Source organism: Aedes albopictus, chromosome 3, assembly GCF_035046485.1.
Source record: "Aedes albopictus strain Foshan chromosome 3, AalbF5, whole genome shotgun sequence".
Lineage (NCBI taxonomy): Eukaryota > Metazoa > Arthropoda > Insecta > Diptera > Culicidae > Aedes > Aedes albopictus.
In genome coordinates, this window is record NC_085138.1 from 400,053,937 (window position 1) to 400,073,700 (window position 19,764).

Genomic DNA, 19,764 nt, shown 5'->3' on the forward strand with positions numbered 1-19,764 from the left:
ACAGTATACCCGCAGCGTGAACGACGTCAAGAAACTGTTCGAAGAACCTACCGTTTCTGATGTTCCAGGAGGAACTGTCGATCATGGGGGAAACGTCGGCAATGAAGGACAGCGCTGTTACCACAACAATTCTTCTGAAACTCAGGCTGAGGGTAGTAATCCTATTACAAGAAGTCTCCGACCAAAGGAATCGATTAGAAGACCAGCTAAGTTTGATGATAAATTCGTTTATCAAGTCTTTTGTTAGAGTGGACAAGGAGGGTAATGTAGTACCTATTACAGGCAGCAGAAGAAAAATAAATAGCAATGAAAAGAAATGAAATAAATGTCTATAATTTAACATCGAAGCAAATTTTGATTCATACTGACAGACAGAAAATCTCCCTTAGTGTTTGTTAATTCCCATCAGTTCAACCCTGCATCGCTGTTACTTTTAGATTTAGAAGCTTGACGAACGCCGTAAAAGCTTCTCGGGTAAGTACAACCCTGCATTGAAGATCAGAAAAAGAGGAAAAGCTTAGCGAGGGTTTTGACGAAAGAATGAAAGCTTCGTGAGCAAGCGGGAATGAGCTAGCTCTGTGGCGGTGAACGAGTCATTCACTCGGATAAGTTTCGACAGTACAGTCGCGCGTGTGAGAAATTAAAAAAAAAAAATGGACGCTCGTCGCTCGGAAGCGGAAGGGAATCCGAATTCCCAGGACGACTGTCGTGAGGATTACGACAACTTCCTCTGATGAGGAAGTTTTAGAATGTTTATTCAGTACACACTTCCCAGGATGTGTGGATATTACATCTTCGGATGAACCTGATGTCTTTTCTTGTAGTTATGATTCTTCAGCTTCGGCTCGGAGTATCATAACTTTAGAATCGATTGAATGGGCACTTAATAGCTTTGCTCCTTTCAAATCTCCTGGGGCAGATGGGATTTATCCTATTTTGCTTCAGAAGGGATTTGATCATTTCAAACATGTTTTGAAACAACTACTTGTTTGCAGTTTTGCTACAGGGTATATTCCCAAATCCTGGCGGGATATTACTGTGAAGTTTATTCCGAAAGTGGGTCGCGCGTCGTATGAAGAAGCAAAGAGCTTCAGACCTATCAGTTTGACCTCTTTTCTTCTGAAATGCTTAGAACGCATAGTCGATCATCACATCCGTGATGTTCATCTGGCCATTGTGCCTCTTCATGTGAACCAACATGCTTACCAATCTGGAAAGTCCACTGTGACTCTTTTACACAAAGTTGTTTACGATATCGAGAAGGCATTCGCTCAAAAGCAATCCTGCTTGGGTGTTTTCTTAGATATCGAGGGTGCCTTTGACAACGTGCCTTTCGATGCCATATTGGAAGCCGCACGGGGTCATGGTATATCTCCAATGATTTCCAATTGGATTCACCAAATGCTCAAAAACCGACATCTTTTCTCGACATTGCGTCAAGCGGCGATTAGGAAATTGAGTGTTTGTGGATGCCCCCAAGGGGGAGTCTTATCACCACTTTTATGGAATCTCGTAGCAGATACGCTATTGAGGCAACTCAATAATAGCGGTTTTCCTACTTATGGTTTTGCCGACGACTACCTAACATTGTTAGTATGTGCATCAGCACCCTTTTCGACCTGATGCAAAACGCTCTTCAGGTAGTTGAGGGTTGGTGTCGCCAATATGGCCTTTCGGTAAATCCGAGTAAAACATCTATTGTTCTTTTCACGGAAAAGCGAAACCGTAATGGTGTTCGAACTTTACGTCTCTTTGATTCTGAAATCAATGTGACTGAACAGGTAAAGTACGTTGGAGTCATTCTTGATTCCAAGCTTTCCTGGACACCTCATGTTGAGTTCAGAATCAAGAAAGCTTGTATGGCCTTCGGGCAATGCCGGCGAACCTTTGGTACAACTTGGGGTCTAAAACCCAAGTATATCAAATGGATCTACACAACTGTTGTTCGGCCAATATTGGCTTATGGATGTCTTGTGTGGTGGCAAAAGGGCGAAGTGAGAACGGTCCAATCAAAGTTAGGCCATCTCCAAAGGATGTGCTTAATGGCGATGTCTGGAGCGTTCTCTTCAACTCCCACGGCAGCGCTCGAAGTTCTCTTTGACGTTGCCCCACTACACATTCATCTCAAACAAGAAGCACTTCCTTGCACTTACCGCCTATGGGTACTCGGTTTACTAGAGGAAACTCCTGTGAACCGCAGTTCAACACACACCTCGTTGTTTCCACTTTTGGTGAATTGGGACAAAGTTGTCCTTGCTCCAAGTGATCTTACAATTGCTTGTAATTTTCCATATAGGACATTTTCCACGAAATTCCCTTCCCGGGAAGAGTGGACATCTGGTTATCTGGAGAGAAGTATTTCAGACGGCATCGTATGCTACACTGATGGCTCCCTTCTCGAAGGTCGAGCAGGTGCTGGTGTTTATTCTCGTGAGCTAAGGCTGTATCAGTCTTACTCACTTGGTAGACACTGCACCGTTTTTCAGGCCGAAATCTTTGCTCTTATGTGCGGAGTGCAATCAGCACTTCAGCAGCACGTAATGGGCAAAGTAATATACTTCTGTTCAGATAGCCAGGCTGCTATTAAAGCACTTGCTTCGGCCAACTCCAGGTCGAAGATAGTTATCGCTTGTCGAACTCAAATTGAGGAGCTGAATTCAGCAAACGCTGTTCACCTTGTATGGGTACCTGGCCATTCTTCCATCGCTGGAAATGAATTAGCTGATGAGTTAGCTCGCACTGGAGCATCACATGACTTCATTGGCCCTGAGCCAGCTATTCCGGTATCCAAGTGTTGGGTGAAGCTTCAGATTGACACCTGGGCTGCTACTCAACACAGACAATACTGGAATAGTTTGGAGTCATGTCATCAAACAAAATTGTATTGTACTGAGCCATCTCTAGGGGTGGCAAAGTATCTAACAAATCTGTCAAAGCAGAATTGCAGCATGCTGGTCAAAGCATTGACTGGCCACTGCCGACTCAGTTATCCCATGGCGAATATTCAGCAAGCTGATTCATTTGCATGTGATAGCTGTGAATCCGATTATGGAACATCGTATCATTTAATATGTAACTGTCCAGTTTTTGCGCAATTGCGTTTCAGAGTACTCGGGAAACACTTATTAAGTGAAACTGACTTCAGAAACCTGAATCTTCAGGACGTTCTGTTGTTCTTGACCCGCTGTGGTAAAGAGCTATAGGCTCTCTTTACGCTTTATGCATTATCACAGTGCCCTTCTCAGGGCGCTGTTCGAACCCATTGTGGCACGCTTATGCGTTATTACAGTGTCCTTTTCAGGACGCTATGTGAACCCATTGTGGTACGCTTTTGCGAGTATGACGATCCTATTCCCTTACCTGTCCTTTCCCATGTCCTATCCTTTTTCCTTCCCTTCTCCGTCAGGTAAATGATGAATAGGCTCGTGTTCATGGCGATGGCACAAATTTCCCGAATGGAGGAGAACGCGCCTCTAGAGCCGACCTACTGATACCTGATACCTGATGTCTTTAGCCAAGGGCTGAAAGTCTCTTTAATAAAGACAAATCAATCAATTTTATGTCTTTGGTTTTGATCTAGATCTGCTGAAACTGATTAGATAAGTGCGTCGTATTGAAAACCCACTAGCGTTCTCAATCTGCATCCTAGAGGGTTGGAGTTTTCGGAAAAGTACTTTGGATTGGTTGATACTACATTCGACTGAGGATTTTCAATTACGATTTTACTCTTTTAATATGGTAAAACGAGGTTTATTATTTGTCCGACGTTTCGTCACAGGGGTTTTATGTCAATTTCAGTGGTAATTAGTGTTCGTTTTTTATCTTATGTTTCTTGATAGTCGAAACAGCCTGCTCTAGACAAGTTTTCTAATTGTTTGTCGGTCGAGTGTTCTGGAGTTGCATTCTAGAGGGTTTCAGTCTTCGACAAATCACTTCAGCTTGATAGATAGAGCATTTTTACGTTTTCGTTTTTGGTATAGATATGCTACAACTTAACTAGATTAGCTTTATTTCGACATTACGTTCAAGAGCGCTAGATATGCATCTCCAAGGGTGGCAGTCATCGGCAAAGTGCTTCGGATCTGTTGGTATCGCATTCTTACATCTTCGGTTTTTTTTTCTAGATATGTTCTAACTGATCCAGACTAGCTTCTTCTTCTCATATATTTCTCTTGAGCTCTGGTTATGCATTTGCGTCTTCGTCAAAGGTCTTATGCACATTTGCAACTAGCGCTGCCTAGTGGCAGAAACTCCACCCAAATGAATGCTTTCTAAGTAATCAGGGTCCTGAAACATATGGAATAAAATTTTGTTAGTGTTACGCTTGGCGTTTATATCACAGAAATCACAGACGAACAGATGTAACACTAACAACATTGCAACTTCATATAAAGACCCTATGGAATGTAATAAAATTTGTCTTCTCCCTAGCATATAGTTGCAAAAAACCTTGAACGGAACGATCCATCAACTGTAAACCCTTGCCTTTCTAAAAACAGCTTTGCCGAAACCATCTTTGCAAGTGCTTCCGAATTCCTGGAGGAAACTCTACGAGATTCCAAGAGGATTTTAGGGGAAATCTCCATGAGATTCCGAAGGAAAGCTCCACAAGATTCCGGGAAGAATCTCAACGAGATTCCAGTGAGAATCTCCATGAGATTCCAGAGAAAATCTCAACAAGATTCTGGATGTAATCTCCCAAGATTCCGGAGGGAATTTTCACGAGATTCCAAAGGGATTCTTCACGAGATTCCTAAGGGAATCTCCATGAGATACAACATCTCCATGAGATTCTCAAGGGAATCTCCATGAGATTACGAAGGAATTCTTCATGAGATTCCGAAGCGAATCTTCATGAGATTCCGAAACGAATCTCCAGGCGATTCCGAAAAGAATCTCTACGAGATTCCGAAGAAAATCTCTACTGTCGTGTCCGAAACGAGGGGACTCCATTATCAGGCCTTTTGTCTGGTTCGGGTAGATTCTTCAAAGACGATTTCACTAGGAAATAAAACGCGTTCTTTTCCGTCGAAATATCTCACAAGACTGCTTTATTAAATTTTCTTTGCCTACCTGCTACTCGGCGTCTCCATGACAACGCCGCTATTCTCTCTTTCAACTTCATACATGTTTGTTTTTTTTTTTTTTTTAATTTATTATTATTCTCTCTTTCGTTCTCTCTTCTGTTCTCTACATTATCTCTTTATTCTACTCTTTACTGAAAAATATTGTATAAAAACATGTCTTTAAATTTCTGCGGTTTTCGAGTATCCCTCTTCGGTCTCGCTTCGATGGTTTGTCTGTCGGATTCCTCGTTCGTGCTCTGATTAACCACGATCGCATCTTCTGAAAATTAAAGAAAGTTAATACCATTTTCCATTTCTGGAAGTTACAATGTTATCAGAAAAATAACACTGTTCAAGTATCTACCATCGTTGTCGTTTAGATTACCGAAACCTGCAATTCCGTGGTTTGAATTATCATCCATGTGAAAATTGTCGCTGGTCCTGGATTCGTTTCCCATTTCAAACTCTGGTGCTCGTTTCACGTCCTGAATATTGCGTGTATATTCCACTCCGCGTTCGCTCCGAATAACGACTTTTGCTCCTTGCCTCGTAAGAACCGTGAAGCGCTCGTTTGAAAACGTTGGGTCGGTTTTATGTTGTTTGGGTATTACCACGACAACTTTATCACCGGCTCGAATGTTTGAAGGCTTTGCTCCTCTGTGGTTATCAGCGTATCTTTTGGACGACAATTTTGATTCGGCGTCCTTGTCTTCGATTTCATCGCGATCAACAGCTTCTAATTTGTCCGATTCCCACAGGCTAGGAAAATTTCCACGGTATTTCCATCCTACCATCAACTCAAATGGTGTTACTCCGAGTCTTGAATGCGGTTTCAAAGTATTATGTACATGTACGTACGTTTCCAGTGCACCTTTCCAGTTCAGTCCTTCCTCTTTAGCACCGGCAAGAGCCTTTATAATGCCTTGGTTTTGCCTTTCTACTGAACCATTTGACTGAGGGCTGTGAGGGATAGATTTCCTAACGTCTACCCCTTTGTTCTGCCAACACTCCAAGAATTCGTTGCTTTGGAAAGGTGGACCATTGTCGCTCTGCAAAACTAAAGGTAGACCCCACTGGTGGAAGACTTTGTTGAGGGCTGTATTTGTGCTTTTGGCATCCTTACATTTCATTTCTATTGCTGTTATGTATCTGGAGTAAGTATCCACTACGATCAAGAATTCTCCCGATCCACAGTTAGGTAACGAAAGAAAATCGATCTGTAAGATCTCCCACGGTCCGTTTGGCAATTGTCGACAAGTTAATGGTACTGGAGGATTACGCTTTGAAATTCTCAGGCAAGTGTTACAATTCTTAACAAAAGTTTCGACTTCGCTGCTCATTCCAGGCCACCAAAAGTATTCCCTCATTATCCTCTTCATTGCCGCACCACCAATGTGACCTTGATGAGCCATTTTTAAAACATCATTCCGAAGAACTTCAGGAAGCACAATTCGATCGTCCTTGAAAACTCTTGAACCTACTGATCTGAGCTCTTTAGAATGTGCTTCATAGCGCCGCAGATTTTCAGGCCATGCTCCTCCTTTCAGTGCGCAACAAACAGCCACAAGTTCTGGATCTGATTCAGAAGCAAGATCGATCTCTTGCCAGGTAACATTCATTGTGCCAGCATCCAGTGCAAAGAGTAAATGCTTCTCATCAAGATCATCGAACGGTTCGTCAATTTGAGTTTTAGCAATCAACCTAGAGAGAGCATCAGCCACATTAAGGTCACCGGGAATTCGTTTTACCTTGAAATCGAACGCTTGAAGACGAAGAGCCCAGCTTTCGGCTCTCGAGATGGCCCTTTTGCCCATCTTAAATCCTTCTCCGTATATAAACTCATTCGCTTCGGAATCTGTACGTACTACAAAGAATTTGCTTGTCAAATAATACGCAAACCGTTCAACGCCCCACACAATCGCCAGAGCCTCCTTTTGGGTCTGCGGGTATTTCGTTTCCGCTTCCGTTAATGCTTTCGATGCGCATGCGATGATTCTCGGTACTCTTTGCTCATTGTATTGTATAAGTACTGCTCCAAGACCAGTAGGAGAAGCATCAACATACAACTCTGTATCGTCCTTATAGTTGAAATAACCAAGCTTCGTTATAGATTTCAAAGCCTCGGTCTTCAGGTAAATAAATTCTTCATCTTCCTCATTCGTCCAATAGAAATGATCGGACTTCGCCAGTTCTCGTAGCTTTATAGTCTTGTCCGCTCTTTGGAAAATGAACCTTTAGAACAAATATTCATATTAGTAAAGTCCTTCTCATAAAAAAAAATCAAAGAGCTCGATTTTGTTTTACCTTTCAGTGAAATTCATCAAACCTAAAAAACTCTTGACTTCCTGCTGGCATTCTGGGCGCCGAAAATCTCGTATAGCTTTGAGCTTGTCTTCTTCGATGCGTAGACCATCGTGCGATACGGAGAATCCCAAGAATTTCACCGATTGTTCACCGAATATGCATTTATTTTCGTTGATTCGAACATCATGTTGCTGTAACTGCTCAAGGACCCGCTGCAGGTTCTCATCATGTTCCGCTTTGGTCTTTCCGAATACGAAAATATCAACTAGATAGTTTCGGACTCCTTTACAACCTGCTAGAACTATTGTTTGAAGAGCCTCTTGGAATATGTCCGGAGCATTTGTTAAACCGAATGGTAGTCTTTTGAACCGGTACATTGCATCTCCGGCGAAAAAGTTGGTGAGATGCCTTGAGTTTTCATGCAAAACAACATGGTAAAATGCACTTGTGAGGTCTATCGTGCTGAACCAACGTGCCCCATCGAGCTCAGTCAAGATAGCTTCCAAGGTAGGCATACGAAAAGGGGTCCTTCTTATGCATTTGTTCGGTCCTCGCAAATCAACAACAAGTCTAATATCATTTTTACCTTTCGGGACAACGAGTAATGATGAACAGAACGATTTGTCCATTGTTTCTGTCACCTTCTCAATTATTCCCGACTGAACAAGCTGCTTTAATCTGCGTGTGGTCTCCTCTTTGAATGCGGGAGGGATCATCGTGTATACGTTTCGGGATGGTTGCATGTTTTCATTGTACGACAGTTCAACTGGAGGAATATTAAACTTCGGAAATTCTTGGGAGCAAGACACTTCACAGATTTCTCCGGGAAATACAGTGGCTCCACGAGGTTCTTTCAAAATCGGTACGTTTAGTCCAACTTGTAAGACACTGTACCGCATTGCAGTACTTCTGCTCAAAAGCGGTCGTGCATTGTTAATAACGTAAAACGACTCCATGAATTTCGGACGATCGTCAGAAATAAAAAGCTCAGCGACAAATGTAGCAATTACATTTATCTCTCCTTCGGATGCATACGCTTTGAGTTGTTTGTCTGATCCAGTAGTTACGCTGTATATCATGGAATTCAGCTGCTCATTGTTTGTTAGCAACTCGAACGTTTTTGCATCGATAGTGTTTACTTCCGCTCCTGAATCAATGAGGAATGTTATCGGAAACCCCGCGATATAACCCACAATGAAAACATTGGTAGCAGCATGTCGCTCCGTTGGAAGAAGTGACTGTATCAAATTCTGCAAATATATGTTTGAATTATTTGTTGTATTTCTTGTGAACTTTAGTTAGAATGTTGGTTAGAATGGTCATTCTCTCGAATAATTGTAATTTTAAAAGAGAAAAAAATAAAGAACGTTTTAAATTCAGTTTTATTATTTCAGCCAATTCATTAAATAAAGAGAGAACGCAGGAAACAAGTAACCAGAAAACTGTATTTCCGATCAACAGGTAGAGTTAAGCATACTTACAGGATGCGAATTTTCGATCTTTGTTTCGTCATCAGATACGGCATCCAACTTCCTGATTTTAGTCGAAGGTTCGTCCACTGCAGCGTTACTTTTACGCTTTTGTCCGTTGAACGACTGAGATTGACGGCATGCGCGCTCAATGTGCCCCTTCCTTTGGCAGTTTCGACATATCTTGCGAATCGCGTGGCAATTTTCCGGAGTATGAAATGGGCTAGTGCATCTCCAGCAGGCTGAACTATTACCGCGTCCCGGTCCGCGACGATTGAAAACACCTCTTCCGCGGTTTGCATCCGACCTGCCAAAAGCTTGTCGTCCTAGAGCCTCATTTCGATGACGGTTGTTCCCATTTCGCATGATTTGGAAAATCGATCCTTGCTGGCTATCATTTTCTTCTGATTGTCGACTTGGTTGTTCACTGGTAACTGTCGCTACAGTAGATCTCGGTTGCTGGGAATGATTCTTCTGATAAATATCCTCATGCACTCTCTCCAATTCGTAAGCTTGAATCTTCTCCAACAATGTAGCAATTGATCCCCCTTTTCTCAAAATTTTACGACTTATTTCTCTTATCTTGGGGTTCGGAGCATGCGACTGTATTACGTAAGCCACATTCTCCATCAACTGCTCGTCATTGAAATCGCACAGCTTTGCAACAGCGACGACACGTTTGACGTATTTCACGTCACTCTCACCAACATTCTGAGTCATTGAGCGCAATTTCTGCCTCTGCATCAAACGATAGTCTCGAGATCCAAAGAAGTTCTGGAGACGGGTAACGGCGTTTGAATACGGATATGATTCGGGACTGGGAGCTTCAGCAGGCGAACTCGTGTTTTCAAGAATCGACAACAGTTTAGATCCAGCTTTGATCTTGAATAAACGAACCTTAGTGTACTCATCTGTAACACCGACAAGTTGCATTGATGTCTCTAGCATCTCCCGCCATTGTTCAAAAGAACGTCGATCGATATCATCATCGCCTTCAACGGGTTTGCACTCCGGAATATTAAGAGAAGCGAATGAAAGATTGTTCATGGACATTCGAAAAGATGATTCTGTCAACCGTCTCTGTTCGCTGTCATCCGTTTCAGGAGAATTGGTCAGTATCATTTCTTCAGGAGAGTTTTCCGATACATCCCACTGTGGTTTGTCAAGCACTGCCGAGTTCCGCTGCTTAAATGGACGGTTGACTGACGCCGCGGTGTTATGGGTTTGACTTTTATTTCGTGGCTTTTTCAATCTCATTGAAAATGAGGCGCTGCGTTTCTTTTCTTCTTCAAGAGCTTTCTTAAGAAGAGCTATCCGCTGCTTCGACGACATTTTAGATTTTCTAGGGACATAAAACAAAAGAAAACTTCCTAAGTTTCGGAACAGTATCATCTCGATACATCATAATATCTATCGAACGTTAACAACACGCATTATCTATGTGCAACAAAGTGTTCACGAGCTTGTTCACGATTATATTAGTGATTCATTAACAACACAAAGTTCATGCAGTGAATATCTCAAAACTCAATTATTCAAATGAACGAGTATGATGATAATTCATGAACAACACAGAGTTCATGTAGTGAGTAGCTCAGAGCCCAACCATCAAAATGAACAACTCAGAGTTCATTTTTGTTTGGTTACTAGAAGCTTAACGAGTATGTGGATAACTCAGAATCCATGAATATGATGGTAATTCATGAACAACACAGAGTTCATGTAGTGAGTAGCTCAGAACTCAACTATCGAAATGTACAACTCAGAGTTCATTTTCGTTTGGTTTCTAGAAGCGTAACGAGTATGTGGATAATTCAGAATCCACGAGTATGATGGTAATTCATGAACAACACAGAGTTCATGTAGTGAGTAGCTCAGAACTCAACTATCAAAATGAACAACTCAGAGTTCATTTTTTGTTCTATTACTAGAAACGTAACGAGTAAGTGGATAACTCAGAACCCACGAGTATGATGGTAAACCATGAACAACACAGAGTTCATGTAGCGAGTAACTCAGAACTCAACTATCGAAATGAACAACTCATAGTTCATTTTCGTTTGGTTACTAGAAGCGTAACGAGTATGTGGATAATTCAGAATCCACTAGTATGATGGTGATACATGAACAACACAGAGTTCATGTAGCGAGTAACTCAGAACTCAACTATCGAAATGAACAACTCAGAGTTTATTTTTGTTTTATTACTAGAAACGTAACGAGTAAGTGGATAACTCAGAATCCACTAGTATGATGATAATTCATGAACAACACAGAGTTCATGTAGTGAGTAGCTCAGAACTCAACTATCAAAATGAACAACTCAGAGTTCATTTTCGTTTGGTTACTAGAAGCATCACGAAAATGTGGATAAGTCAGAATCCACGAGTATGGTGGTAATTCATGAACAACACAGAGTTCATGTAGCGAGTAACTCAGAACTCAACTATCGAAATGAACAACTCAGAGTTCATTCTTGTTTACGAGTAAGTGGATAACTCAGAATCCACAAGTATGATGGTGATACATGAACAACACAGAGTTCATGTAGCGAGTAACTCAGAACTCAACTATCGAAATGAACAACTCAGAGTTCATTTTCGTTTGGTTACTAGAAGCGTAACGAGTATGTGGATAACTCAGAATCCACAAGTATGATGGTAATACATGAACAACACAGAGTTCATGTAGCGAGTAACTCAGAACTCAACTATCGAAATGAACAACTCAGAGTTCATTTTCGTTTGGTTACTAGAAGCGTAACGAGTATGTGGATAACTCAGAATCCACTAGTATGATGGTAATTCATGAACACCACAGAGTTCATGTAGTGAGTAGATCAGAACTCAACTATTAAAATGAACAACTCAGAGTTCATTTTTGTTTTATTACTAGAAACGTAACGAGTAAGTGGATAACTCAGAATCCACTAGTATGATGATAATTCAGGAACAACACAGAGTTCATGTAGTGAGTAGCTCAGAACTCAACTATCAAAATGAACTACCCAGAGTTCATTTTCGTTTGGTTACTAGAAGCGTAACGAGTATGTGGATAATTCAGAATCCACAAGTATGATGGTAATACATGAACAACACAGAGTTCATGTAGCGAGTAACTCAGAACTCAACTATCGAAATGAACAACTCAGAGTTCATTTTTGTTTTATTACTAGAAACGTAACGAGTAAGTGGATAACTCAGAATCCACTAGTATGATGATAATTCATGAACAACACAGAGTTCATGTAGTGAGTAGCTCAGAACTCAACTATCAAAATGAACAACTCAGAGATCATTTTCGTTTGGTTACTAGAAGCATCACGAAAATGTGGATAAGTCAGAATCCACGAGTATGGTGGTAATTCATGAACAACACAGAGTTCATGTAGCGAGTAACTCAGAACTCAACTATCGAATGAACAACTCAGAGTTCATTCTTGTTTACGAGTAAGTGGATAACTCAGAATCCACTAATATGATGATAATTCATGAACAACACAGAGTTCATGTAGTGAGTAGCTCAGAACTCAACTATCAAAATGAACAACTCATAGTTCATTTACGTTTGGTTACTAGAAGCGTAACGAGTAAGTGGATAACTCAGAATCCACTAGTATGATGATAATTAATGAACAACACAGAGTTCATGTAGTGAGTAGCTCAGAACTCAACTATCAAAATGAACAACTCAGAGTTCATTTTCGTTTGGTTGTTAGAAGCGTAACAAGTATGTGGGCAACTCATCAGAGTCCACGAGTATGATGATAACAGATAACTAGAAAAAAAAAAACAGCAATTACGTGGACAGCTCAGAGTCCACAAGTATGATTGGAATTTATGAACAACACATAGTCCATGTTATGATTATCTTCGAATTCATTTTTTTTAACGTAATTTCGTGATAATTTCTGCTAAATTAGATATCTAAATTTACTCCGATGCAATAAATATTGTATCATTTCAATATTTCCTAAAACACGTAGATGAGAATGTCTGCATGTGCTTTTCTCTTCAATGTTCCATTAGAGTTGCTACGATGTGAAAAATAATCTAAAATAACGAAAGTTGGCCGATATTTCACATTTAAATGTTAAGATTTTCAGTTGTAGCAAAGCAATTATTTAAATCTTCAACCACCTACAACCTACAACCTACAACCTACAACCGCATACAAATAACTTAACATATGCATCTGAAATGATTTGTGTGTATGTGCTCATGAAGAATATTATGCTTTTTAATGGATTCCGAAGTGACCTGGGGTGCGTAAATCTAGTTTTTTTTTTATTCTTTTTTATGTGTCGCAACTCGATTCGGATGAGTGCATATCGTAGCTTTTGATTAGCTGAATGATGCGCGATGTCAACAATCGGTTCAAATTCACTTCGCATCTGTAACTTCGATTTGGTGCTGCGACGATAATAAAAGGAAAAAAAAAATCAGCTCCGCTTACGAATGACTATACCAATTAACCAAATTTACCTACTTCTTCAGTTCCATAAGTTTACTCAATTTTGAGTTAAAAAAAAACTTTTTTTTTTGTTTTCTCCGTGCAAGATGCACATTTGATTGCCCCCTCCGTTTCTACTGTGCTTGTTTTTACACGCCGTCTATGTGCATTGTTAATTGGTGTAGTACCACAGACGAATTTATACAGACGTAAGAGTGCGGTACAAACCACTAAAAAATTTCGGTACCATGTTTTCTTCTTTTTCTTTGGGCATGAGTTTTCCGAGGGGACTTGTGATTACCGTTTTGACCTTGTTTTTAAGCATTGGCTTACCCCTTCTCGCCAAGTTTTGACAGTTTCTACCCTTTTTCGCCTGCTTTCGCCTCGCTCGCCTAACAATGTTTTGTTTACTCTGCTTATGTTTGAAAAACTTGGTGCATGGTCTGAAAATTTTATTTAATGCCGTCTAAGATATATATTTTTTCGGTGCGCTCGAGAAAATGCTGCTGTTGAAGGCAAGGTGGAAGATGGAGGCAGTTCCTCATCCTGGATTTCAGTTCGTGCCCAGCGGAAACCGGAAAATACCGAAAGCCGTTCGTTGTCGTTTGAAATGGTAAGTAGCAAAGAGTCACTCTTGTTGCTGAGCTGCCGCCAGCAAATCACCCATAGAGATAAGTGACATTTCATCACACGAACACTAGCTTGAATTTTTCCATACACAAAAATGCACGCCAATTCAAAGGCTATTCAGATTGCATATGAAAATATTACCCAACTGATTTGGGTAAAACGGCTAAATAATGATAAAACTAACAACCGGGGTAAGAGTGCACATATTTTCCCCCAAGTTTCACTACTACATCTACAAAAGAGATACGCATACATTTGAACGTGATTACCACTATGGATGACATTACACCAATTCTGGCTGCGCAATCATATTTCCAATCGTTGATCGATCCTATTTTTTATCTTTTTCGTGCTGTTAATTTCACAGGTGGGCTCGGGTTGGACGATATGCTGGAAGCTCGTACCGTGTCCCAGGGCATGGACCAGAAAGACGCCCGGCGGGCTGCCGGTCTGATGGGGCAGATTGTGCATGAAGGGAAAATAGTCGGGCGGTGTATTTTGTTGACCGGGGAGTTTAATGTGGGAAAGACGGCCATTGCCGTGAGGATAGCAGAGGCCCTTGGCAACGAAACACCCTTCACGAGGATGCCCGGTTCGGAGATCCATTGTGCAAAGGTGTTGCAGTTAGTTCCCATCAAGGAGAAGACGGAAATCATCAAGGGTAAAGTTGTGGAAATACAGATCGATCGTCCGGCTTCCGGCACGGGGCAGAAGGATGACAATCAAGATCACGGATATAGAGACATACTATGATCTCGGAAACAAGATCGTCGAGTACTTTATGAAGGAGCAGATTCAAGCTGGGAATGTCATTACGATTGATAAGGCTTCCGGGAAGGTCAGCAAACTGGCACGGGCAAAATATTACGATGCCACGGGAGCTCTAACAAGATTCGTCCAGTGCCCGGAGGAAGAGCTGCAGAAACGCTTCACGAAATCGATGTAATCTATAGCAGGACAACGGATTCTTGACGCTGTTTGCAGGAACACCGGTGGGATCAAACAGGAAGTCCGCGATCAGATCATGCAGTGACGCGAAGAGGGTAAAGCGGAAATCAATCCCGGAGTGCTGTTCTTCGGCGAGGCCCATATGTTGGATATCGAATGCTTTTCCTTTCTTAACAGGACCTTGAAAAGCGATATGGCCCCGGTCGTAATCATGGCCACCAATAATCGAGGCATTACCAAAATCCGTGGAACCAATTATTGCAGCCCGCACGGAATCCCAATCGATCTGCTCGATCGAGTGATCATCATTCGAACGGTTTTCTACTTAGCAAAGGAAATCAAAGAAGTTCTAGACTGCCTCTTTTCGCATAACAGTCTCTTGTGATAGGCAACCCAGCAAATTTGGGACTGTCTTGCGAATAGGGGCAGTAAAGATTCGCTGCGACGAAGATGATTATTAAAACGGTTGCCACCGAGACCAGTTTGCGCTTACGCTATTCAATCGAATACGACCGCCAGCTTGGTCAGCAAGAGACGCAAGGCGGAGGAAACCACGGAAGAGCATATTCGGAAGGTGTATTCCTTGTTTTTGGACCAAAAGCGTTCCAAAAAAGATCATGAAAACAACCAGGACGAGTGCTATTCTACGACGACAGCTTGTTACAGGCGGAACAAAAGGTAATGGAAGTAGAGACCTAGGGGTCGTGCACAAATTACGTCATGCATTTAGGGGGAGGGGTATGGCAAAAGGTGACGATCCATACAAAACAATTTAATGTCCCATACAAAAAGTGTGACATAGGGGGGAGGGGGGTTGAATAAGGTCGATTTATGCGTGACATAATTTGTGTATCACCCCCTACTAACTAATCAACCATTGTATAAGGTAAGATAAACTTTGCTATCATTCGAAAAGATATGTGTGTTATATATGGATTCCATTCATACAAGTTACATATTCATGCGTGTTGATAGTCGTACAAAGCTAATAACTACTAATATTATTCTGTTTTTTGTATCATGCCCTGGCCAAGTTCGCAGGGGTTGACGGTATTAACCCTCTACTTCCCATGGTTGCTCTAGAGCACCATCGATTTTCGACGAACTCCGGACAAACGAAATTAGATAAATATGATGCAATAATTTTTAAAATATGGTTATAACCTCATAAGGTTAACCCAACTACTTACTACTTGTTTCAATAGTTGAACTATTGATAAACAAACAAAAACCTATTGCTATACAACCAAATTTTTTTTTTTTCATTGATTTCGAAAAATTTAGCCAAATTGCAATAACTTTTGTTCTACGACTTTTTTCAGAAACGATTTTTTTGGCATAGACAAAGTCGTTCAAAGTCGTGGGAAGGAAAGGGTTAAAGGGTTAAAGTGAAGAAGTTTCATTTTGATTATTGTAATGAAGTGTTCTTTAGTGAAACATATCACCTTTTTAACACTTTAATGTGCCTCCAACGGTTCATCACGAACCGACTGCTGCAGATGGAGTATGGTTGATCATATGTATCAGACATGCTCGATAAACACGGAGGAAACGCCGGGGCTCATTAGAGTCTATTCCCAAGCAATAGTTCCAAGTCGGTTGGATTTGAGAAGGTTTTGATGATCGTTACAAATCCTAATAAAAGCATTATAGGATTTGTGACAAGTTTTGGAACCTTTTACTGCCAGCTGACTTCAAATTGTTGTTTGGGCTCAATTTCCCACGTTTCTCGATTTATTTTGATTAGTAATTTATTGATGTCATAGTCGCTTTTTTTCGATTTTTTACAATGTTAGTTGGTTATATTTTCTTTAAATAAAGCAATTAAAATCGACTGAAGAATTAAGGTGAAACATCAAGAAATCCCATTGCAATTTTGCATACAAATTTTAGAGGCACAAATCTGACAAACGAAGCGTCGAATAAAGCCGCACTTGATTATCTGGCTTTGCTCACTTGCAAAAAGAGGCAGCTTTTCCAAATCGACCGCATTTGATAACAAATTTTTGAAATTTGTGCTCTTGAAAACGTGAGTAGGTGTCCCAGTCGGCCATTGTGGCAGCCATATTGGTACTCCTTGAAGTTTCTCCTTAAAAGTGGGAAGGAGATTTGCAGCACTTAATTGTGCTGATAGATTCGAAGCTAACGTGCGAACACTCAAACGCATTGTTGACGTCAATGCTTTCGACGTGACATTTTGGAGAAAAACTGACTGCTTTTATTAACTGAACAACTTACTTGTGTATGACTAGGTTGACATTTTTCTAGGCTACACTTGAGAAAATGTCATGGTTTATTTAGGTAGGACCGATAGGACAATTGAACGAATTTGAATATTTTTCATAGAATTTGTAGGGAGATGAATACATAATAGTTAACAAGCAATCTCTATTATTTAAAAAAAAATATTGCAATCAACTGATCAACTTGGCGTATTTTTGTTTATCTCATAGATGGTATTATGACACCAGCAGGTACTGTAATGAATAGTATTTCATGTAGCTAGATATCCTATGCGCACAATCATTAGGTAGACACTACACTATGATCAGAAGAGAAAAAAATATGAGATTTTGTATTGGAGAAGTACGGTCATTTTCAAGGTAATCAACCCAAGTTGAACTTATTTGAAATTTCATCACAAAATAATCACTAAAAAGTGTATTGTTTAAGCCTTAGTAGATCTATTTGGTAGAATACTTGAGATGCAAACTTAAAATTTAACCTTATGGACAATATTTAGCTATCGAAGAAAAAAAAAACTTTTCGAACATTGCGTGCCGAAGCAGGCTTATAAAACAAATAGAAAATAACGTTACTTTAAGGAGAAACTTCAAAGAATACCAATATGGCTGCCACAATGGTCAACTTGGACCCCTACTCACGTCTCCAAGAGCACAAATCTTAAAAATTCGTAAACAAATGCGCTTGATTTGGAAAAGCTGCCTCTTTTTGCAAGTGAACAAATCCAGGATAATAAGGTGCGGCTTGGTTCGATGCTTCGTTCGTCAGATTTGTGCCTCTGAAGTTTGTATGCAAAATTGCAATGGGATTTCTTTCTTTCTTGGGCTTGGATTATATCTTCCAGGAAGCTTTGAATTCAGGCATGTGGCCGATGTGCTTTGCAGTAATGATTGGAATAGCTGAATGTATAATCAATGGCAAACAATTCTGTAAAAATCAGATCTTCAAGTCTTCTGATATAGTTATACTGATCATGCTGCTGCATAGTATATCGAACATTTGTCGAAGTCATTTATGTGCCGGGAAAATATAATTCCAAGTTGGTGAGAATATTACAAACTGAGGGAGGGTAATAGGCCCAGTCAGACCCCTGAATAGGCAATGTGGGTTAGTGTATGGGAATGCCATTGAAGGTTTGTAATATTCTCCGAGGCTTTCGAAATCCAACAGGGCGCGTCCCCGGGTTGCGGATAGGGGGAAAAGGGAGATTTTTCGCATTTGTACTGTAATCAGCCAATGTGATATAATCTACTATGGTGTTGTAGTGCGAATAAATGATCTCATCCTATGGGATTTCGAACCTTGTAATGTATTGTTTATCACCTTCAATTTTCTATGCTTGACAAGGTTTTGAAGACAAACATGAGATGAGAGAATTGCCTAATAGGAAAGTCACATCAGCAAAGCTTTTACATATGCAAATGCTATCCATGGGGTCATGTCTAGCATTTAATATGTATGGCAATGACTGGTTCTTACCTAGCAGGGGTACTGCAAGACCACGCGGACAATTCGATTAAAGGCTTAATTGGGAATAATATATTTTCCAGAACTGAAGACATTTTTTCCGGGGTGACTGCAAGTCGGAGAGTGTAGAAGTTTCCGTTTGTTTGACAAAATAAACAATCGGGCGCTTTTTCTTTCTATGACTTGCTTGGCATTTTGTGGATTATTGTGTTTTGGTTTTGGAAGGTATGCGATTCACTATTGAGCTTTAAAATTATTTTGCATCTGAATAGCATTGATATTGTCAAGTTTGTTCCAACACCCTAATCCCACACCAAAATACCCTTTTCCTATTCCATGGCGTTTATGTGGTCAGCAAAGACTATTCAGCCATTACCCCTCCTTATCATCGGCTTTGGACTGACTTGCGCTCTCATTGCCCAACCAAATGCTGCGAAATGAAAATGAAAAATGAAAATTGCAATGGGATTTCTTGATGTTTCACCTTAAACCGTATGCTTTATTTAATCAGTATTTCCTATGTATCCCTTGAATACATGCTTTAGTGTTTAAACTATAAATCACAGTCACAGATGAGAATTAAAATTATATTTTCTAGATTTTTATTTTGTATGAGAACCAAGATGAGAACTTATTGGATACGGTGTACTGTAAGGTGGTCTTCAGTGTCTCGAGTCTTTACCCAAAAGGTGACCCATCTTGTCCCGTACTAAAACCCTTAAGATCCTAGGCAAAATAAGCCATTTTTTTGTAAATTGTGGGCTGCGTGGTTAGCGGCGCCAGCCATTTAGGCACAATGTAAGCCACGGATTGTGGTTTTGATTCCCCCATACTGACACAGTCTGTACAGTCTCTGGCTCTGACTTTTGCAATTTATGAACTTTTTATCGACTTTTAGCACAGCTTATATTGAAAAGTAGAGGAGAAAAAAAAAAACAATTTGATATGTACGATGTTATGAGGGCTCATCATAGGGCCCCCAATCTTCCCCCACACCACCCTAATTTTAAACATTGCAGTGAATGCAATCATAAACAAGTCATTTTAAATTTCATTTCAGTTATTCCTGACAACCATGGATGATATTCATCAATCACTCCAGGATCAAATCAACTGCCAGTCCAACGATATTTCATGGAGGAACTAATCCGTCGTCAAACAGAAATCTCACTATCGTTACATCC

At 40.6% G+C, this 19,764-nt stretch overlaps 1 pseudogene; it reads left to right on the forward strand.

Moving 5' to 3' along the window:
- The first annotated feature begins 14,194 nt into the window (after window positions 1-14,194).
- On the forward strand, window positions 14,195-16,107 carry LOC109409254 (ruvB-like helicase 2; annotated as a pseudogene).
- Window positions 16,108-19,764: the final 3,657 nt, after the last annotated feature.